Source organism: Triturus cristatus, chromosome 1_2 (assembly GCF_964204655.1).
Source record: "Triturus cristatus chromosome 1_2, aTriCri1.1, whole genome shotgun sequence".
Lineage (NCBI taxonomy): Eukaryota > Metazoa > Chordata > Amphibia > Caudata > Salamandridae > Triturus > Triturus cristatus.
Window position 1 is genome coordinate 47,370,689 of NC_140580.1, and position 19,560 is coordinate 47,390,248.

Here is a 19,560-nt window from a genome sequence, read left to right on the forward strand (position 1 = left end):
AAAGCCTCGAACTGTGTAGGTCTTGGTTTCGGGTCTAGACATAACATCTTTTCCCGTAAATTTCTCAACACGGCCAGATTAAATGAACCATGTTCTGGAAATGCTAGAACACCATCTTCTTTAGTATACCTAACCCAATTCTCCAACCATATACAGGTATGAAACCCATATTTCGCAGCCATGAAGGATGCAGGTGTTTTCGTTGGAGGTAACAACTCACCCTCTCTCGTTTTAACATCTTTATCCTTGTTAAACCACTTTTTAATTTTACCCAAAAATGTTTTCTTCTTTTTCTCTTCTTGGTAATACATTTTAGCGTTTACCAAAAACTCTCTACTCTTTCCGTATTATAAATATACAATACGAATTCTCAACCAATAGCAGCGCGACTCACACTAACGCACCAATCCTGGAGCGTCTATGTCACTAAATAGCTCTTCCAATCCTTGCGCGACTCACACCAACGCACCAATCCTAGCGCGAACACTATTCTGATCCACTATCCAATCAGAGCGCGGTCTTTCTGACGTCAACAGTCGCTGCAGTCGCTTGTCTCCTGTCTTCTGTCACTCGTCTACCCCTCCTTTACAAAATCTTTTCAGTAGACTTCGTGTCAAAATTTCTACAAAATCTATTAGTTACAACATAAAAACATCTCCATTGTCTGCTTCGCTAACCACAGAATAGTAAAAGAGAATCTATTTCACAAGAAACCTCTCGTTGACACAGTAGCACTTCCCTCTACTCTGCCCTTCAAACATACATTCATTAACTGTTTCCTCTAGGACTTGTCCAAAGAGTCTTACAGTCAATTAAATATGTATATACATTTACGCACATTCATACAAGAAAATATAGTACATACACACAGAATCCTGCTTCCCGAGAACAGCGAACAATCTGCTCCACTACAGAATTATAACATACATCAACTAAACAGCTTTCCTCTGTCCAGTTTCTCAAATAAGCTCAGAGAATACCTATTACTTCTCCTGCGATAAGCTTTAACGGTAATCCTTACGGATCCCTGGGACTTAAGACCAGAGTTTCACAGATAACCTTCACTATCATACACACTCCTTATATACCAGAAATATCTAATAGTAACATACAACAATGTCACTGATTCCGAACCCAGACAATGTGACGCGCAACTTCAATTGTCACACGTTATTCCTTACAATTCCGTTTTTCCCGAGAGCAGCATATACTTCCCTCTGCCCTTCTACGGAACTGCTACCAGCTCCCAAGTTCCAGAAGCACTACATATAACTCAACATTACGACTCCAACATATAGTATTAGTACATATACCAACATTAACCAATAATCAATAATCAATAAGCTAATGTACAAGCAATCTTATCAGATTAAGACAATCATCAATAACCATCCTCTGCTACCAGGAAATTGATAGAGATCAGGGTGTGTATAATATTCCCACTACCACAGATAGAGTAATCTCACAGTTACACGCACATACATTCATCATACGCTAGGGCCCATTTCACTAACATACGCTCAAATACTCTACCAGCAATAAACCTGTGGAAAGAAAACTCCTAGTCACCCTGCATCTATATCGAGGTCGATAAGACCTGGTTATTATGACTGTCCATAAACATTATCTATACAACCTATACGACAATAATCAAAATATAATACACAATAATTGACAAGAAATAATATCCAACACCATGTTCAAATTATATTGCTTTATCTAAAATTAGTCAAAATGGAAATCAATCGGAATAAATCATTTTCTCATAGTTACCTATTCTAGCTAAATGTCAGAACGGGTCAGGACAAGTCTCTCGGTAAAGTCTCTCAAGACGAAGTCCCTTCAGCATCAATCCTCAGCAACGCAGATTCGGTACGCGGCAAAGGCAAATGGCAAGTGGCAAGTGGCCTCTCTAAGCTAACAATTCTTATACTGAATCGAACAAAAGAAAGATACATAGAAAAGTTGTAATGTCCGCTGGACCGCTGAGCAGAGCGAGAAGGAAAGGATGTAACATTGCTACATTTGAAAATCTCCGCTCAGGAAAAATCACAAAATAAAGACTACGGAACAGGAACCAAGAAACATAAATGTATCTTGTTAGTTCTACTTCTCCTCGGCAATGCAACCATAGTTCAGAGTCTTTCTCTAAGGCTCCTTTGTTTCCCAAGGCTGCCAAGGACGTTCCATTTCACTTGAAGATTACCCAGGCTGCTGCTGTCCTCACGGAAATTTAGCAAGGCAAGCAAGGACTGTGGTCAGCTGACTTCAGGACCATATTCAGCAGGGCTCTCTCCCATCACGGTTTTCTACTTTCAAATCGAGGCCAGGCTTACAAAATCGGCCATCTTTGTCTAGGCCACCATAGGCCACAATAGACCATCTTAATTAAAAGAAACAAAAACAACGTTACCACAGCATAGTGATTAAACAGTGTTAACCCCACTAATACCCTTATGTGTATGCAATTATCTAGCACTTGCAACATAGAAAAGCATTAATTCGGAAAGCGTTTTGTGCTCAAAAATAAACAGCACATAGCAACGTTTTAACATGAAAACACGCACATTATTGTTAAACAGCACATTTATGCGTACCCACGTGTAACTCTCTCTTATTATGACAAACGGATTGATTAATATAAACACACTTGCACAAGACAAATAATTAATTATTAGTGATTAATAAATTAGTATGACAAATAGACATGCCAGAGCTTCAAAAACCAACGAATTTTCAAACAGAAAACTCTGCTCCAGCAGTAGAACTTTTCAGGCTTCATGCCATGTGTGTGTATATGGCTCCACATGTCATATTGGATGTGGGACTTAGTGTCACACACTCCCAGGATATGCCATGTGTAATGTGGACAGAAACCATTGTGTGTGAGGCACATCACTACTGTGAGTGACAACTTTGAAGATCAAACCCCGAAGCCTGTACACAGTTCAGGGTGCACATTCTGTGATGACGTTACATACACCCTGACTCATAGGGGAAATGAACTGTGTGTCACAGGGTGTCTCAGAACTACCATTGTGTTTGGTCCTGAGTACGTGCGTATTGTGCTACACACATGTTTCTTAGTGTATGTGGTAGATGTTAATCGTATGTGGTAGATGTCAATCGTTCACAACATTCATGTGATTTGTCCATGTGAGTTGCTGTTGTGTCTGTGTGTCACAGACATCCATGTATGCCCCGAGTACCAATATGGTAGCAAATCATGAGGGTTTCATGGATGTGTTGGTACATGTGCATCAGACGCTACATCCGGACAGTGTCCATGTGGCACGACAAGATCCTTGTTTGTGTGGCTTACATAGCACCTGTCATGTGGGGAATACATCTATCCTTACTAGTCACTGCGGTGTGTGTTTGGTATGTGACATGTGTGCAGATTTACTGTGACAGATCCCATAGAATTTTCGCTGCGCAGCATTGCACTTGTTGCGTAATCATGTTGAGCTGGGATGTCAGTTTGGGACACATAGCTGACATATGTGTCCATGCCTAACAGCACACACATCAAGTAATTGTGTCTTGCTATGATGTAGCATGTGATATTTGGCATGGACATTGCAACATATGTGGGGGAACTGACAATCTTTCTTTGCTCACCTATGTACTGCAAGAGACCAGCTGTCCATAGACCGCTCCCAGACCTAGCAATCATGGAGGAACATGACTGCAACCGACGGTACCGCTTCACCAGACCACTAATTGAGGTTTTGACAGAGCAGTTGGCACCACATTTACAACTGGGGCGGTCATATCCATCGGCGCTGACCCCCAAGGTGAAGGTGATAGCAGCCCTACACTTCTTTGCCACCGGTACCATCCAGCACACTGTGGCTTCTGCTGGTGGGATGTTCAGCCGTGTGCTTCGCGATGTTCTGAAGGCGATGTTGCATGTCGTGGACCAGTACAAACAATTCCCAACCCCAGGACAATTCACTGACATAAAGGGTGACTTTTATGCACTGGGAAGGATGCCCCATGTTATAGGCTCCATAGATGAGACCCATGTGGCTTTGGTACCACCACAAGCACATGAGCAGACATACCGTAGCTGAAAACATTCCCACTCCATTAATGCCCTGGTGGTATGTCTGCCGGACATGACAATATACCATGTGTGTGCACGTTTCCCTGGTTCAGCACACGACGCTTACATCATGCGTACTAGTCGGATCCCAACAATGATGTCACAGCTGCAGAACCAGCGTGCCTGGCTTGTCGCTGTGTAATATCTGTTTCCCTTGTGTGTTTTTGCTAAACAATGTCTTTAAACCTCTTTTCAGACCCGTAAAATGTTTTTGGTTTGTATGTAGGTAACTCCGGATACCCAAAAATGCAGTGGTTGCTGACACCGCTCAGGAACCCTGTGACACCGGCGGAGATACGTTATAATAAGGCACATGGGCGGACCAGGAGAGTGATAGAGCAGACATTTGGTCTACTGAAAATCAGATTCAGCTGCCTGGACAGGACAGGAGGGACCTCCCATATGCCCCTGAGAAGGTGTGCAAAATCATAATTGTGTGCTGCATGCTACACAACCTGGCAGTGAGGGAGGAGTTGGCTCTCATCCAGTATGATGATAACCGCCAGCCGCCAGCCGTGGAGGATCCTGCTCTGGGTCATGTTGCCAGTGATGATGAGGGTGAGGGGGATGTTAAGACACAGCTCATCAACAACTTTTTCACATGATTGTGAGTATACAGTGATGTGTATTTCTACGTATTGTCATGGCCTGATATGTGTAGGTGGTGCGATGTTGCTGCATATGTGTGGATGTGTGCTACTTGCAGGATGCTTGCAGTGATGTGTCCTTTGAGTAAGTATGGACTCCCAAACAGTGTTGACATGATTACTAGGTTGTGTTCATGTATCGGAATACTTTTTGTTTGTCATGTGTATTGGAGCTGTATGCTGTTAGTTTATGATATTAATAGTGTTGTGTGTCTGTCCTGTGGTGTTCTATGTATTACTGTATATGCTTTTTCTGTGCTCTCCTATTGCATTACTTGTGGTATGGAATGTTGGGATTGTTCTGTCCCTCTGCTTAGTGTTATACTGTATTAGAATGTATGGGTACAGTGGTTTAGAACATCAACTTCAGTTGATGCTGATCCACTGGGCCCATCTGACCTGTGTACTTGCTGCTGGAATAAAGATTCCTGTTTTACTTCAAATCTGCTGGATTGCGTCTTTACAATTGGCGACTTCCATGGGATCTGGACTGCCCCGCATGATGAGTATTTTGTCTGGTCAAGCTCTTTTTGTGCCACACTCTTAAGGTACTGTGTTTTTTTTACATTTTCAACGGGCCCAGGGATCATTTCTTTTTCATCGTTTCCACTCCATAAACGTTTTCACTGTTTGAGCTGTCTCTTCATTTATATTTGGGGAGATCTGGCACTCTTAATTGCAAACTCCGTGAGCCCTGTGTTTACCAGTATTGATTTTTTAATCTTACTGTGGGCCTCTGCTCGAGCGCTTCTCCTCACGCTCCTTCTTTACATTCTGTTTGGTTTCCTTGGACATGCTACAATACCTGGTTGTCCCTGGATACAATTCCCTGCTGGCAGGCTGCTACACTGCATCCGAGCTGTGGGAGACCACTCCAGCTTGGATATTGGATACTGGCTGTCTTCTGCTGGTCTGATACACTTTGTATAGCCTGTGGGAAACCGCTCCAGTTTAAGACACGGCATACTCGATTCTTGCTGCTTTCTGCGCCATGCCAGCTGCGTGAGACAGCTTCAGCTAATTTATTCATCTGCACCTACCACTGTGTTGCCAGCCATGCCATTCTTCACTCCTGTACTTGTCCGGTCTCACGCTTTGTCGTGCACCGCATTGCTGCATCTACTCATTTGTGGAATCGTGGGATTTTTTTGCGGTTCCTTTCATCACGTCGTCACGTCACTTCCTGTTTCGGCGTATTCCTGGTACCAGCACGCCAATCTTTGATTTTAGTGGTTTCTGTGAACCACACACATAGTGACCACACCGTCATCCGCTCCACTCAACACGTATGCACAGACATCACCCAAAGATTACACTGACACATTAGTTATGGGTGAAGAACTGCTGCAGGTTTATTTCATACAACATAAGTATGACGATAGAGTGGGTTATCTTACCGGCCATCCAGGGCAAGCAGCCCCTCGCTGCTCCGCCCGCCTTGCGAGCCGGCACGCACGGTGGGTCGATGCCCGGCAGTGCGGCACATTATTTTCGGATCCTCCTTAGGATCACGTGATCTGTCTAATACTCCCGGAGCGTGTTATGGCACACCCCCGGTTGGTTAGGCCCCCCAACCGCCCGAAGGACTAACGGGGCGCCGTCGCGGTCTTCGCAGAACATCCTTCGGCTCCCGGACCTTGGCTCGGGCACCCTTACTGTGCCGGACAGGGGTACCCTTACTGTACCGCCTGTCGCAGAGGTACCCTTACTGTACCCTTCTGCCTCCAGATCGCCCTGTAACTCCGCCACAGCTCTGGGGAGGCTCCCGTCGCTGCCAGAGCCCCCCCTTCCTCCCTTCGCTGTTATAGGTGCACTGCCCCTGCGAGCTGGCTTTAGTGGGCCAAATTATGGATCCTGTTCTGTAACCCGTAAATAACAGCAATAATTTGCAACTGATAACCGGGCTTCCCCAGGTCCAGCCAAACCAGTCGTAGCCCATGCCGGCATGCCCCCTCAGGCAAGTGCCTCCATTCTATGTAGATTTTGACTGAAGTGACCCAAAACCTAAAAATAGGCGTTGGTCCAATGTTACCTTGCATGGCTGAAGAACAATACCTATGACAAGCCACTCCTCCAGAAAGTGCCCGCGGGTGGAGGTAAGAGTTGACAAACCCGCTCACTTCCTCTAACCTCAGTTATCTGAGTCTAGCCCTAGTCGGAGTATGCCATCACCGTCCAACAGTCAGCACCCTATGTGACGCCTAGCCCTCCCAAAGTTCTGGCCGCATACCAGCGAGCAGACAGGACAGCGTGACCCAGGGGGAACAACGCATAAATGCCTCACTATGTTAATACTGGGAATGCCAGTGGCACTCCTGCTACTTTGCAGCCCAAATATGCCTCCTAGGAGTTTGCCCCAAACATATGGACCCAATCGCCCCCGTGGGAAGGCCACTTCCACAGCCTGCAAGTTGCCAGGCAGTGCTAGAGGGCGGGAGAAGTCACCCCTTACCGTTACTCACTATAAATGTACCTGTATTGTCGAACTAAATGACAGGTTACTAAGTGAGCTGACCAGGCTCTGCCCCTGAAACCAGGGGTCCGACCCAAGCCCCTCTAAGGTCTGCTGCTTCAGCTGCCTGTTAACACGAATCCCCAGGGCAGACCCCGGCCTCTAACCCATGCCTGAGCTTAAGACACCTCTGAAAAGCAGGACCGCAGGCTGACCACCAGCATTGCATTCTGGATGTTCCCGACTCTGCCAAGGAACACGCGCCTAACTGGAGCAACTGGCACCCTGCCATAAAAGTATCTCTGCCTGCAAACGCGCTCATGCGGCTATCCGTATTAGAGCTCCCTCCCAACAGGCAGCCCTAACCAGGCAACCCGCACCCTCCGGGCACTGGCACACTCCCGCCCCAGCTGCCATAGAGTGCCTGTTTGAGTGTAGACCCAACCTTGCGTTTTATCACCGACAGATACCAGGGTGTGTATTTGCCTATTCAGTGTCTGGCTGCAAAGTTAGCGGACATTGCCAGCCCCAGGTGAAAATAGCAGCTATAAAGTTTCTGGTGCTATAGACTGTACCTGTAGCCTGATGGAACAGAAAGCATTTCCCTTGCTCCTGTTGAGCACGAACCCACAACCAATTGCTCACCATGGTTCAATACCTTCCTCTGCTAATCATTTCCTAGCAGAATGTTGACAAATCTATGTTCTGCAATGGCACTACTTCGCAACCTGCACCATTCAGCCAGTGCCGAAAAGACCTTTGTCAAGCTGCCTGGCCTAATCAATCTTGCCCTGTTCTAGTAGCGCCCGCTTCAGCCCTAGAGCAAACAATTCGCCAGTAACCCCAAACTGGCCCAGATGCGAGACAAACCATGCCAAGGCACGCAGGTGGGTGTAATAACTAATAGCATGTCTAACAGCGTCAACAGGCATCCTCAGCTTACAAAGGAGTGTTGGAGTAAGGGTATCCAGTGAGAATAAAGATGACAGCTTCCATCTGACCAACCGTGGTGGGAACCACTCCTGTATATACTAGTACATATGGTCCCAGTTCACCTGTCACTGCCTGATGTACGTGACCTAGTTACATGGTCCCCTTGCATGGCAGCATGCCGTTGCGACCAACCTCCAGTCCCCGATAAGTACCACTATCTACCTACGCTACAATCTTGTCTGGCGTTCCTTCATGCCCAGATATACCATGCGATGATTGCTCTCTACCGTCACTTGGCCCGACCAGACCTAAAAGAACAAACAGCGAGAGGAAGCGGCCGGTGACCCGCCCCAAGACTCTCCGAAATCCTCCTACCGTATGATGTGGGAGCTTGCCACCAACCTCTGTCCAGGCCTGCCACCCCACAAGTATTCGGGCCCCTATTGCCCCAAGAATTGGAGGGGAGGAGGAGGGGCAGTCCTGTCTGGAGGTGTGTGTAATGGACGACATGCGTTCTAGAGTACCTATTGTGTGGGTGTACATAGCAGTACCACGAGTACTTGTTGGGTTTAATAATATTGACGGTAGTAGCAGTAATGAGCTCCAGTTACGTACCATACTAAGCACGTCATCGCATCCCTATATTTACTACACACTGGGCACAACATGCAACAAGCCCCTCTATTGGTTAATCAGTGCTGCTAATTGCATATAGTGAAATAATTCCCCAATTATAGCTCAGTTGCATGGCCCCGAGAGCTATTCTACCTCAGATTAAACTGCCTGCGAATACGAAAGCTGGGCTGGCCTTCCCACACCTGCAAACAGGCAATTCTGCACAACACCCGGGGGAGCCCCTAATAAAAGGCGTGGATGGAGGAATTGCACAAGATAAACAGCGGCCCCCTCGGAAGGAAGGCCCCCCCAGCTCTTCCCTTCCTGTTATGGCGAACTACCAGCACCGCCGAATCCTCACTCTCAACACCAATAACGATGTGATTCCAAATCATCGTAACCTGTTGCGCTTTACCTTACCATCCTACTCTTAACAACAAAATGCGTCTGTGTGGCATAATGCGGCCTCTGTCACTGCCTCAAGCTACGTACTATAAAAGGACACTATACCTACAAGCCAAACTTGTCGGCAGGTAGGTGCCTCATTGCCTAGGCAACCTGTAGCTGCGTTGTACATGTAATGGTTCTGGAAAGAAGGGGCTGTGTGAATCCTAATCAGTGACTTTTAAGTTACATCCCCCTTACAACTGTCTACCCAACTACACTTTATCACCGCATTGTTTCAATGCGCACCCAAACGCGAGCCACTGTCGACACACCTAGCTGACAGCCAGAATGTGGCAAAACACACAAGTATAAAGGCATCGCAGCAGACCGAAAAACATTCCAATGCAACCCTAACTTACAAAGGGGGGGCCCCAACCTGAAGGAAGGGTACCGCTCATCTGGTGGTCCGGCCCTGGGGGAGGTAATGAAAGCATGCGAAATGAGTGGCTGGGTGAGGTAAGGAGCGCGCGAGAAATGGGCAGCAGATCTACTGAAGGTAACTGGAGGATGTACGAATATTGTATGTCTCCCACTACGTCGAGACTTCCCAACCGGCAATAAGTTCAAGATCAGCATCAACCAGGAGCTCTGCCCATGTGACTGCGCCCATGCTTCGAAACCCGGGCAAGAAGGACTGTGACCGCCCCAATCCCCTTGCCCTAACACCGGCCCAGCTGTGTCCAAAGACCTCACAATTCAGCACATAAGTGCTTAACTCGTATAACTCTGTCAGGACTGACCCTAGGCGGCCCCTTATAATGCGCCATACATACTCCTGCCGTGCTGCCAAACCTGCACACAATAACTACTGACCCTTACACTCGCGCAAATAAGTGCCCGAACTGGCGACAGGCGGCCATTTCAGTTAGCCCCACACACGGCTCCCGCTGCACTGCCACTCCCAGAACATCACAGCTCCTAACCCTGACACCAGACCAAGTGTGACAGTAAAGACTATTCCATACTCCCACCGCTTATAGAATGGCCTGGGCAGCAGGCAGTGGCAACCTAATGAGGTTGAATTACTCACTGCATGCTGTAGTGGTACTCTCTAAAATTAGACCGACAGTGCTAACTGGAAGTCTGTCCGAAGCGCCGGAGCTGAACAATAAGAGGCGGTGCCACGCACCAAGAACCACCCGCTCACGCTTAGCTTAGTGTGTCAAGGCCCTCCCTGACACACCCGTCTCCAACTTTGATCTAGTAAGGACCAAGCTCGCTAGCCCCTCACATTTCTGCCAGCACAGTAAGTCACCAAAAATACAATACTGCCGCCAAACACCTATGGTGTAAAACAGTTTTTTTTTTTCTCTTCTCGATATTTTTGGAGACACAGGCGGCTGCTGTAGGGATCTAGCTGTGTCAGTCCAGGCTAGGGCTATCAACTAACCGGCTGGCACAGGGGGGTGCTCGTCCTGGAAATATGTGTGAGTAATTTCTTGTTACGGACCCCAAATATCCTAGCTAGTTGTGCATGGAAAGCATAAGTTTAAGTAGGTAAAGTTTGAACTCTGTTATTTTCCGCCCGACAAACAAGTTTCATTGGGTATCCCTAGAAAATTATTATTAGTTGCAAAATGATTTGGTTTGTATCCTGCGCTATGCTGGTTATGCTTAATGTAATTCAGCACGCCCCTAAAATTCCATTAAAACCCACGATCAATTTCCGTATCTGTCATATTTTTATTTACTTAACAAATGCGCTAGACTCTCAGACTTCCCAATTTATTTTTAGGGGGGACCCCAAGATCCAGCGTTGTCTGCTATAAGACCTTAATTTGCCCGCATAAGAGGGGCCTAAACTCATAGCAAAGGCACCAGCATCCTGTAGATCACATTCTGGCCTCCCATCCAAGTGCTAACCCGTCCCGACCCTGCTTAGCTTCCAAACGGCCCATGAACGTCTGATTCACAGAGGACACGGTAACGTGTGCGAGGCTGCACAATGGGAGCCTGGGGGGCAGCCGAGCACCGCGAGGTCTGCCGCCCGGGCAGGTTGGGAGGGGGGAGAGGGGGGCGTGGCCGAACGGCCATTTTGTAAGTAATTGGGCTACATTTGAGGGATAGCCCAAATGTAGCCCAAATCCAGGGGTAGTAGCCCAAGGGTTTTATAAGCAAAACGCGCGATATCCCAGCCACCATTTTAGGCTTGGTGACCTGGTGGCTGGGTGCGCTAGCTTAAAGTTTTCCGGGTGTAGTAGTAGGTGAGAGTAGGAGTGATAAAAGTACCTGGAGGCATGTCTTGCGGCGACTATCGTGTCCTGGAGGCTATCCGGTTGTTGAGCGAGGCGGGGAGGATGGACTTGCTGGTTCAGGAGGCCAATTGGACGAAGCGCCCGGCGAGGCGCGCGTCCGCGGGGGTGGCGGCCGCCGTCGCGGCTTGTTCGCCACCCGGGAGTCCGTCGGGGAGAGCGGTGAGTGACAGGGGCAGCGCATATGTCAGGAGCGCTGCCCCGGGGTCAGCGTGCGTAGCGGAGGGGAGCGAGACGGGAATGGAGGCGGGGAGGGGGCGGGGACGAGCGACGCGACGGGGGAAGGCTCCGGGCGCCTCCCAGGCGAGGCCTAAATCATACGCGGGCCGCTCCGTAAGCCGGGGAGCGTCCGTATCCAGGGCAACGGCGAGGGGATACTCGGCGGAGGGCCAGGCGCTGACGCGGGGAGGATCGCGGAGCGCGCGGGGGCGGGGAGAGCATGTGGAGGAGGACGAAGGGCTGGGGGAAGGGCCCGGGGGGAGCGCTCGGTTCGAAGGGATATCGGGGGCCGGCTCAGCGCGGAGGCGCGCGGCCCCATGGTCGGAGGGTTCAGCGGTGGAGAGTGGGGGGGCGTGGGGGGGGGCAGGCGGCCCGGGCCTGGATATTGGAGGCATGGATCGGCTGGTTAGCCAGACGGTGGGGGGTCAGGGGAGGGGGGGAGCGCAGCCTTCAGTGGGGTGGCGATCGCGTCGGGCCATGAGGTGGCTGGGGGGGAGCCGGGGAGGGGCGGGGGGGGTTTGACGCGGGCACCTGGGAGAGGAGAGGAGGGGACAGGGGTGTGGCGAGGCGCGACGACAAAGGGTGGGGGCAGGTAGGGGGGGCCCTGGGGGGGGAAGCAGCAGGGGGGGAATCCCCAGTGCTATTCGAGTCGGAGGGCAGTGAGAGGGACTGGGGAGGCCTGGATATATTTGAGTCCTGGGCGGAGGGGTTGGGGGGGGCGTCGGGGGTCGGGGGCGTACGAGCGGGGGAGACGGAAGGGAGGGGGGAGGGGTGTGGGGGGGTGGCGCGGTCGGAGTGGGGTCGAGCGGGCATGGGGTAGGATGGAGCGGGCAGGGGGAGTGGAGCGACGGGGACGACGGCGAGGGGGAGGACGACAAAGGGGCGGAGTTGAGCGTGGTGGGTAAGGCATGGGTCGCGGAGTCGTCGGGGGCTGGCAAGCGGGGATGGGATGGCAGGAGGAAAGTAGGTAGGCCCAGCACACCAGACCATTCCTTTCCTTTGCAGGTAGCGGAGCGGCAGCGAGAACAGCGCGGGGTACCGGACTTGGCAGGGCTGGGAGCGGCCTGGCGACGCCAAGGAGAAGGGAGGGTGGAGCCTCGGGCGGCGTGCCCAGTACCTGCGAGGGATCCCGACGCGGCTGGCACAAGTAGGCCCGAGACGGGCTCGCCGGCCCCAACACCCACGGGGTTACAGCGCCCCGGGGGGCAGCGACGGAGGAACACCGATAGGAATGTTGTTTGTTTTCCTAAGCAGCAGGTGGCAGGTCCAGCGGGGAACGCTGGGGGTGCAGGACAGGAGGAATTGGACTATGAGGAGGAGAGCATGGAGGAAGGAGAGTTGCGTGAGGTGGGAGACGGTAGGGACGGGGGGCGAGTAATATTGTGGCTAGTTTCTTACAGGTGTCACGACGCCAGGCGCAGCCCACGGGTCGGACATCAAGGTGGGAAAGCAGCTCGGCTCCCAGGACTGGACGTCGGGAGGAGCGACGGACGGAGACACTGGCGCCAGGTAATGCACATTTGCTCGGGCGGCCAAGGATGGTGTCGAGAGGGGTGGGGGGGGGCGGGGGTGGAGGGGGGGGTAGGGGAAAGATTGCGCAAAGGTACGTATGTGGTTGATGTGGCTGTGGGCACGGACGGAGTAGGGCAGGGTGACAGCGGGCAGACCAAGAAGGAGGGGACAAGCGAGAAGGGGACAGGGGACGCAAAGGCAGAGGAGACAAAACTGGAAAGTAAGGAATTGAAGGTGAAGCGGTTACCATATATGGGAGTGACCAAGCCCTTGGGGGCGCACTTGATGTTGGCAACAAAGGAACGGATCTGGAAAGGGGAGTATGTGGAGATACTCAAACTCCTGCACAGAGAGGTCAGGGCGAAAGAGGGTTCTAAGGAAGAGGAATTTGAGCTCGCAAAAAGGCCTAAGGTGCCGCTGACAATAGAAAACTGGACAGCGGCTTTTCTGATATATGCCAGCGTGTATTGCGAGAAGTTTCCGGAGAGGTCAGTGGCCATGTTTAAATACATGGACGTCATTAGGAAGGCACAGATTACGGGGGGTGGATATGCCTGGGCTCAGTATGATGAGGAATTCCGGGCGCGCATGGCATGGGATGCGGAGGCAAAATGGGGAGAGTTGGATACGGATTTATGGCAGCATACCATGGGCCTGGCGGGGTCGGGGAAGACTATATTTACGGCCAGCGGGCTGCCGCTTGTGTACCAGCCCTTTCGAGGGGGTCCCACCCGCGGGGGGGTGGGGGGAGCCGGCAGAGGGACGACAGGAGACAAAGGGGCTTGCTGGGACTTTAACAAAGGCCTATGCACGAGAGAGTATTGTAAGTTTCGGCACGAATGCTCGAGCTGCGGCAAGCGACATCCGCTGGTCAAGTGTTGGGGGACCCAAGGTCCGGGCCAGAGCGGGCAGCATTGGCAGTCGGGAGCCCCTAAGGCTGGAGCCCAGCAGCAGTCACAGCAGGGAGGAGGAGGGAGGGGGGCGAGGGGGGCTGGGGCAAAGGGCTCGTACTCCGGTTAGGGTAGAGCAGCTGGTGGGGGCGCTGGGGGCCTATCCGGACAGGGCGGCGGCGGAAACACTGAGATTGGGGTTTCAAGAGGGGTTCAGATTGGGGTATGAGGGGCCGAGGGGCCGGAGATGGGCAGACAATTTGCGATCAGCGAGGGAACATCCACAAGTGGTACAGGCAAAACTAGACAAGGAGGTACAGGAAGGCCGCATGGCGGGACCATTTTGCGAGTGGCCTTTGCCCAATCTGATTGTGTCACCCATTGGTGTGGTACCTAAAAAGGAGGTGGGCCAGTTTCGCCTCATTCAGCATTTGTCATGGCCAGAAGGTGGGTCGGTCAATGATTTTATTGCGGACAGCGCGGCCACTGTGTCCTATTCATCGGTTGACGTGGCCATGGCACTGGTGGAGTTCGCGGGCGCAAAGGCACAGATGGCAAAGTGCGACATCAAGTCAGCTTTCCGGTTGCTGCCAGTGCATCCAGATGACTGGGATCTGTTAGGCATACAATTCGGCGGTCACTGGTATGTGGACAAGGCATTGCCGATGGGCTGCTCCATGTCCTGCGCACTTTTCGAATGTTTCAGCAAGTTCCTACAATGGTTGTTTACGGAACGAACGGGTCACCAAGGTGTGACACATTACTTGGATGACTTCTTCTTTGTCGGCACCTCAGACTCCGCGGACTGCCAGCAGGGTCTGGACAGCTTCCATGAGATCATGGGGGACATGGGCGTGCCGCTGGCCCCGGAAAAAACGCAGGGCCCCAGTACGGCACTAGCCTTCCTTGGTATTGAATTGGATTCGGTCCGCATGGAGGCACGCCTCCCGGAGGAAAAGAAACAAAACATGTTGAGTTTGCTGACCGGGGTGTTGGCACGACAGAAGGTGACGGTCAGGGACATACAGGTGTTGCTGGGACATCTCAATTTTGCTTGTAGGGTGGTCAGAGTAGGGTGGACTTTCTGTAGGCGACTGGGGCGCGCACTGGAGGGGCAGAGGCCTCCGCACCATCACGTGAGGTTGTCAGCAGGGGTGAGAGAGGACTTGCGCATGTGGCAGTTTTTCCTGCACCAGTTCAATGGGGTGCCTTTGATGAGGGAGGTGGACATGGTTTGGGACGTACAGATTTTCTCGGATGCAGCGGGGAGCAAGGGATTTGGTCTGTATTGGCAGGGGAGATGGTGTGCGGAGCCCTGGCCCGAGGACTGGTTAGAGGGAGGCAGGAGCATCGCGTTTTTGGAATTCTTTCCCTTAGTGGTGGCAGTCACACTGTGGGGGGTTTTGCTGGCCCACAAAAAAGTCACGTTCAGGATCGACAACATGGCAGTGGTCCAGGTGGTGAACAGGCAGTCGGCGCGGGATGCGCAGGTGCTTAAGCTGTTGCGGGTTTTTGTGCTGGGGTGTTTGAGGCATGATATTGCGTTTCGCGCGGTGCATGTGCCAGGAGTGGACAATGACATTGCGGATGCCTTGTCTCGTTCACAGTGGGGGAGATTCCGTGGGCTCGCCAAGGACGCGGACGTGAACCCGACCAGGATGCCGAACCAACTCTGGGAAGTAGGCAATACCGGATGCTACAATTGGTTCTAGGTTCATTGGCGCGGTCAACGAAACTAGCATACAGGGCGGCATGGGAGGAGTTTGTTCGCGCAGGGGCGAGATGGCGGGCTTCCGAGGCGGAGAGACGGGAAGACGTGGTGCAATTTATTCTGGATTTGGTGGAGAGGGGTTTGACAAAGGTGACTATAGTGGGCAAGTTGGCGAGGGTTGCGTTCATCGGCAAGCTGTTGTGGGGTTATGCGCCATCCGCGGGGGAGCTGGGGGCGCGGATTTTGGAAGGCTGGGCGCGGGAATGTGGGAGAGTGGCCAGGGTGCGGAGGCCTCTGTCCTGGGAGCTCTTAGGTAGGGTGATGTGGGTTCTGCCAGCGGTGTGCTGGGACAGTGGGGAGGCCTTGCTGTTCGCCACGCTCATGTCTTGGATGTTTTTTGGGGCATTTCGGGTGTCGGAGCTGCTGGGGTCGAAAGGGGAACGGGGTTTGACCTGGGAGGAGGTATCATTTGGGGAACGGGTAGTGAGCATTTGGCTGCGAAAGGCAAAGACAGACCAGGAGAGTCGGGGGAAGTGGGTTACGTTGAGGAAAGGGCGATCCCCGAGGGTTTGTCCGTTCCGCTGGGGCATGCGGTGGAGGGCGTGCGCTGGGGGTCTGGGGGGACTGGTCTTCTCCCATCAGCAGGGGCGAGGCGTTAAAGCTTCACAATTGCTGGCAGTACTGAGGAAAGCACTTAGGACTCTGGGGGTCGAAGAAAAGGGTTTTGGCACGCACTCGTTTCGCATTGGGGCAGCGTCGGAGGCGCATGCGAGGGGTTGGGACAGGGAAGAAATCATGAAGTTGGGAAGGTGGTCTTCGAATTGCTACCAGCGTTATGTGCGCAGCGAGCCGGGGGGGGGGGCGACACAATAAAAAAAAAAAAAAAAAAACTGGCAAAGAGGGTCTTTACACAGTACAGCGGAGCTTTTCAGAGGTTGTGGATAGGTTTTCATTCTTGTTTTTCTTTTCAGGTTCGGTTATGGGACCCCTGGCCCGAGAAATGTCTATCTGGATTGTGGGGCACTCGTTCGTGAGGAGGGCCCAATTGCAGGCGCAGGAGAGCTATTTTGGGGAACAGTTGGGTTTCAATAAAGATGTGTTCTCTGTGGGGTGGAGGGGTAGGGGGGGGATGCGTTGGAAGGAACTGGTGCCGGTGTTGAACGGGATCTTAAGGGCAGGTCGGTGCCCAGATGTATTGGTTCTTCATTTGGGGGAGAACGACATGGTAAGGGAGACAGGTTTGGCACTAATGCGGGCGATGAAGAAGGACCTGGCTTTGATTAAAGAGAGATGGGCGGGTTGTTCAATTGTGTGGACGGAGTTTGTCCCCCGGAGGAGTTGGAGGGGGGCGGTGAACCCAGGTGCGGTAGATAAGGCGCGGCGAAAACTTAATACGGAGATGGTGAGGTTTTGTCGGCATTTGGGGATTGACCGTGTGGCACACGGGGACATTCGATACGATGCGCGGGAGATGTTCAGGGATGATGGGGTGCACTTGTCCAGGATGGGAATGGATCTGTATCTGTTGGAGTTGAGAGAAGTGTTGGCGCGTCTGTTGGGAGTTTATAGGCGTTAGGTCATGCGGGGTCGCGGCGCGTGGGGGGGGCAGAAAAAGGGGAGGAAGAGGCGCAGTCGCCGACACTTCCCCCCTTTTCCTGGGTGGCGGGGTGGTTGACAGTTGGCCGGGATTGGCTAGAGTTTGTTGTTAGAGGTTTGGTAATGTGGGTCCAGGGACAGGTAAAGGGTAGACAGGTTGGATAAGTTTAGATTAGAGGTTGGTTAGTTACAGTTGCACTAAAGGCAGGTTGGGGTTACGGTCAGGGGAGTTTGGGAGTTGGGAAAGGTTACATGGTGTAGGATTGGTTTATATGTTGGTTATGGAAGGTTATGTTGTATTTTGGGGGGATGGGGGAAATGATGTGGGGATCGTAGGGGTGGGGGGAAAACACAAGGGGTCAGGAGGTTATTGTATAGCGAGGCGTTAGTTTTGTAAGGCAGTGGCCAAGGAGTTAAATTGTGATATGCACCTGTTTCAATAAAGCGGCCTTTTTCACACACAATAAAGTGTTTGGTGTCGGCTTGCCCCCCTCTCCCCCCTTAATCTCCCAATGGGAGCCTGGGGGGCAGCCGAGCACCGCGAGGTCTGCCGCCCGGGCAGGTTGGGAGGGGGGAGAGGGGGGCGTGGCCGAACGGCCATTTTGTAAGTAATTGGGCTACATTTGAGGGATAGCCCAAATGTAGCCCAAATCCAGGGGTAGTAGCCCAAGGGTTTTATAAGCAAAACGCGCGATATCCCAGCCACCATTTTAGGCTTGGTGACCTGGTGGCTGGGTGCGCTAGCTTAAAGTTTTCTCCCACCCACCCTCCCTATGGTTAGAGGGGTTTAGGGGTTTTGGGACTGCACTTTTGCGGGTTTGGGGGCAGCATTTGTTGGAACAGGTACATAGGGGCTGTTGGATGTATTGTCGCTTGGAGCAGGTGCAAGCGGGGTGGTTGACAGTTGGCCGGGATTGGCTAGAGTTTGTTGTTAGAGGTTTGGTAATGTGGGTCCAGGGACAGGTAAAGGGTAGACAGGTTGGATAAGTTTAGATTAGAGGTTGGTTAGTTACAGTTGCACTAAAGGCAGGTTGGGGTTACGGTCAGGGGAGTTTGGGAGTTGGGAAAGGTTACATGGTGTAGGATTGGGTTATATGTTGGTTATGGAAGGTTATGTTGTATTTTGGGGGGATGGGGGAAATGATGTGGGGATCGTAGGGGTGGGGGGAAAACACAAGGGGTCAGGAGGTTATTGTATAGCGAGGCGTTAGTTTTGTAAGGCAGTGGCCAAGGAGTTAAATTGTGATATGCACCTGTTTCAATAAAGCGGCCTTTTTCACACACAATAAAGTGTTTGGTGTCGGCTTGCCCCCCTCTCCCCCCTTAATCTCCCAACTGCATATAAACACAAAACACCGACAAATGCCGAGGGCCTGAAGTGCAACAGAGGAGGTTGCTTCCCCACCGCAACGAAACACGCTCCGATGCGCGTCGAGCCGCTGCGCTCATGATGAAAGAAACGGAGAAGATGGGGATCTAACCTGAGGCTTCATGCGCTGAGCAATGCTCCAAAAAGAATGTGTCGTGTAACGTAACTGGTGCTCATCTAAAGCGCTCCGATAGCTTCGGGTCGAGTTCACGCTATATAAATCTGCACCAAAAGTGACTGCAGTAGGTACCTAAGTGAGTGGGACTATGCATGGAATGACAAAGTCTCTGAGTAAATAACGACCGCGAGAGGCACTGAATAAGCAGTGGTGCTACTTTACCTTGAAGGCACCTCGCTTGGCTTTGCAGATGGCAGTGCGCAGCCCGTGCACCACTACAATGTCATCGGGACTGTCCCTGTGATGAAGCGTTGAGCAAGACGCAGCCTGCAATGAGTTCGTTCGGGTTCCAAGTGAGCCCTGAACCCCTGGAAGGACGTGCCCCAGTACTACGCTGAGCCGCTGCATCTCGCAATGTGCTCTTCAGCTCCTCTCCCTAACAGGCACTCCGACACTTGCTGGTACCCTTATTAAGCAACACTACAGGTGTACTCTGTACCCATCGCGCCACCCCTGGACCAAAGGGCAGGCAGGAAGCTTGCCATACACAAGGAAGAAGGACTAGGATAAAAGTAAGCAAGAGAGAGCCCCAGAGAAACAGAGGAAGGATGGGACCGCAGAAAGTAGTTGTAATAAACAACTAGAATGCTAACCCTTCGTGACAGGAGATGACGGGGAGGCATGCCCCAAA

The 19,560-nt window shown here is 51.8% G+C and overlaps 1 long non-coding RNA gene across 1 annotated transcript; it reads right to left on the reverse strand.

Annotated features, from left to right (window-relative positions):
* Window positions 1–1,699: 1,699 nt before the first annotated feature.
* Window positions 1,700–19,359, reverse strand: LOC146866734 (uncharacterized). Its single transcript, XR_014965781.1, has 2 exons — window positions 19,092–19,359; window positions 1,700–2,383 (listed from the first exon to the last, which is right to left on the reverse strand). It is a non-coding gene; the product is annotated as an uncharacterized LOC146866734 (long non-coding RNA).
* Between the last annotated feature and the right edge of the window lie 201 nt (window positions 19,360–19,560).